Raw genomic sequence first — 4,218 nt, 5'->3', positions numbered from 1 at the left:
CACACACACACACACACACACACACACACACACAACACACACACACACACACACACCACACACACACACACACACACACACACACACACACACAATTAGACACGCGCGCGCGCACGAATGCATGGCGCATTTGCATGTTGTATCCCACGGTGGAAATTACAATAGCGAGCAATTAATATGCGCATAAATTAAAAGTGAGAGGGGTTTCTGAATTCCAGGAACAGGCGGTCATCCAAAGAGGAGGAGAGAGGAGAAAAAAGAGGCTCTGTTCACACGGGACAGCAGCAGCAGGAGGAGGAGGAGGAGGGAAAAAAGGAGGAGAGGCAGGATTGAGGAAGAGGAGGAAATAGATGATGGATGGAGTGGAGGAAAAGAGGAAAGCGGTGAAGAAGGAGAGGTGGGGAAGATGGCAGGATGACGTGCCAAAGAGAAATGAATAGGAGGAAGAAGGGAAAGAAGGAGGAAATGATGCAAGGAAGTGAAGCGCATTAAAGGGAGAAGATGTACAGAGGGGGGCAGAATATAGGAAATATGAAAATGATTCCTTTATGATGTGTTTCGTTTGACAAGAGGCATCAATGTGTGTATTCTGAATGTATTATTTGAAAACAGTTACACAAGTTTTTCCACTTATTGTTATTATTATTATTTTAGTGACTAAAATGATTAATGGTTAAATGGAAGTGGTGCTGAAAAGTGGTGAAAAGATTTTTTTAAAGACCCTAACAGTAACATTAAAAACAAGGTATTGTGTATCAATATGTAGTCTAAATAATCCTTTATCAATAATCAATTTGGAAGACTATAAACCACCAGTATGCACTCTCATCCCCTGCACCAGTCTGTCATCATGTTTTTACATCATTTGCTTTTAACAGGAAGCCCAGTAATTACACACACAGCAGATTACTGGTCATACTCCAAGCCCCCAGCAGCATACACCACACTCCAGCAGATTTGAAGTGCATACTGTATACAAAAAGGCAAACCAGATGGAATTTCTGAAAGTTTTCATTTTAGCTGTCTTTATTTTTCGTCCAATGTAATGTTATAGATCACCACCCCACACACCAACGAAACCACAACCAAATATCAACCAAACATCAGATCATAATGATGAATAAAAGCCACGTCCCTACAGCCTTCCCCAAATATTAAACACAACCATATAGCCTTGATGTGTTTATGAATTGGTCTGCAGGGCATTTTAAAATGTTTTGGACCCAACAGATATCACAGGAGGGGATGCATTGGGTAGTGTGAGATGGAGGCAGATGATTCAGCCCTAAAGGAGCACGGCCAGAAGAAGAAGAAGAAGGAAAAGACACTGATTAACTTCAGGAGAAGATGTGTATAAGGGTAAAAAGTGTGGTACATTTACTGTGTCTGACATCCACACTTGATGGAATTGAGTCTCTTCCATCTATGAGAAGTGTAAATGTTTGCAGTGAAAAAGTTCTACAATCAAAAGAAAATGTCTGTTTAAAGTGATTTGTAGTTTGCAGCCAGTGTGAAGCCTTTACGTTTTAGACAGTTTATTTGGAAAAACCCTTTTTGTCACCTGATCTTTCAAATTCTTCATGAATTTGTGCATTTCATAGAGAACCCATTTAACACCTGAGGTCCCGTGGTCCTCAAGGATCCGATTAACTGTTTGGGAAGTTGGTGAACCTCTTCATCATTTTCTCTTCATCAAAGGACCCCTTTGAGTAAGGCTTTGTTTGGGAACTCCTTGGGAGCAAACACTGCCTAAGAAAACCCTTAAAGATACTTCAAAGTACCCTGAGGGACCCTCTAAAATAAATAGAGTTCATTAAAGAACAAAGCGGATGGAGGAGTCCATACACGTACTTAGTTTCTGGAACAATCTGTTGATTATCCTAAAAAAATAAAGATTATCCTTGATGATCTGTTACTATTTTAGGACATGTTTTTCTAAACAAGATGCATTTAAAATCTGCACATTTTTGGCACCAACCAACCACAAATCAGCTTTAAAACAAGCAGTGAGAAGGCAGGGAGGTAGACACAACAGCAGACATTTGTTGCATTGCAAAAATAATTAGAAAAGTCCAGAATAAATAAATACACAAAGGGAAAGCTGAGATGGCTCCTATCACCTTTTTGCCATACATGATACTGAAGCATGTAGAAGACAAGGCGGGCGCTTGAGAAACAGTTAACAGCAGGTGTAAACTGCCCCCTATTGGTGCTTTTTTCAGTTCAGTCCATTCTAAGACTAATATCTCCCTCTAGTGGATGTATGGCTTTACTACAACACATTTCATTAATGAACTGCTGAGAAAAAGTAATAAATGCACATGTAATTTCCTTATGATTTATATATGTAGCGCTATCTCTACTAATGCTAACAATATTATCTATATACTACTCCGATTGCAACTACTAATACTGGCGTCACCAGAACTTCTGTTGTAGCTCCAGTATGAGTAGGGGATCTGCTTTCCTTTCAGCTTGTAGTCTGAAACCAGATGTTCATGCCACGATGAAAAGATTCTGCACATCAACAAAATTAGATTCATAGTATTTTTATGTAATTTCATATAGTACATAGTTAGGTTGTCAATTTCTTGGATTAAGACACAATTTTTGTAGTTTTGCCTCTGTCTGGATTTTAAATCAATCAATGTGTAATTGAAGTGCAGACTTTCAGCTTTAATTAAATAGCTTTTACAAATATAAATGTAATCTAATACAATCTCAGAAACTTGTGGTCAGGTGAGGTCTGTGCACCTTATTTAATGACAAAATTGAGCAGGTATCGTATAAGAAGTTGATTCAAAGTGTTGAATTTGTACTCTACAGCTTTTCATTGTAATTTAAAATATGAAGAAAGCCCGATTAGATTTATTAGATTAGAATGATGTGAAGAAAAGTATAGAGAGGGGGAAACAGCTCATGATCTGAAGCATACCACATCATGAGCAATACATGGTGGGGGCAATGTTATGGACAGGATGGTGTGATGGCTGATAGAAGTCCAGGATAAATTATGGCACATGCAGGGCTATACTCTCTGCTGAAATTCAGCCAAATGCTGCAAAGCAAAGAAAGGGGATATTCGTCAATATCCAACAAAGCAGCTTTTAAGTTTGGTAAATATTAAACTGCATGCAGAAAGAAAACAAACAAAAAAACAGGTAAAAACTAAAGGTAGCTGCAGTAAAGGCCTGTCAGAGCATCTCAAGGGAGGAAATATAGTATTTGGTGATGGTTTCTAAACTTCAGTAATTCAATGACTGCCACTGATTATCATTTGAGCATAAAAACAACCATTGTATTTAAAATGATGGCAGTTTTCTTAGTTAATTTTGAGTCTTTGTAAATGGAAGCTATAAAAAGGACTGTTATTCTTAAAAAGTTAACACTGAATTTTCTAAAAAACTTGAGTTGAAACCAAAAGTATGTCCTTCAAATGTATCTGTATTACTACATTTAACATCCATTGTAGGGTAAACAGAGATTAAACTACAATTTGTTTTTTGGGGGTCTTTTTTTCCAACACACCACACACCTAAAAGTAATTATCTGTCACGATCAGCGTTTTGGTTTTAGTTTGTTATGTTTAAGTCCTTTAGGTTTTCTAAGTTCATTCTATCATGCCTAGGTTGTCATTATAGTTCTTTGTTTGTTAGTTTTCCTTTGTGTTTTCTACCCCTGTATTAAGTCTCCCTGTGCTATGTGTTTCATGTCTGCATGTCATTTGTTGTCAAGTTCATGTTGTTATGTCTGTCTCATTCTGTTTCCTGTTTTATTTTGAAGAGGTCATGTGGTCCTGTGTTCATTGTGTTTAGTTTTACTCTTCTACCGCATGTCATTATGTTCATTTGTGTCAGCTGTTTTTCCCCATGTGTTTCCACTTCCCCTGATCACCTCCTGTGTGCTTTTAGTCTGTGTGTGTTCATTCATGCCTTGTCCGAGCGTCTGCTATCCTACTTTGTCTCTATGTCTATGTCTATGGTTAGCTTACCCAGTTTAAGTTATGATTTAATTTTGTCTTTGCTAAAATCAGCCTTCAATAAACGGCTCGTTTTCAGTTAATATTAAGTCTTGTTATTGGGTCCAACCTCTCCACTCCCTATAGTCTGCCTCTGCCAGACTGACAGTATGCTCGGACCATGACGGACCCAGCGACACCAAGCCCCTCGGACGGGCTCCGAGAGAGGTTAATTCAGAATGTGGAGGAGTTATGCGGCG

The sequence above is a fragment of the Haplochromis burtoni genome, unplaced genomic scaffold (assembly GCF_018398535.1).
Source record: "Haplochromis burtoni strain Fernald_Lab_line unplaced genomic scaffold, NCSU_Asbu1 Contig_352, whole genome shotgun sequence".
In the NCBI taxonomy this organism is placed as follows: Eukaryota; Metazoa; Chordata; class Actinopteri; order Cichliformes; family Cichlidae; genus Haplochromis; species Haplochromis burtoni.
Note: the sequence above shows the minus strand (reverse complement) of the source record.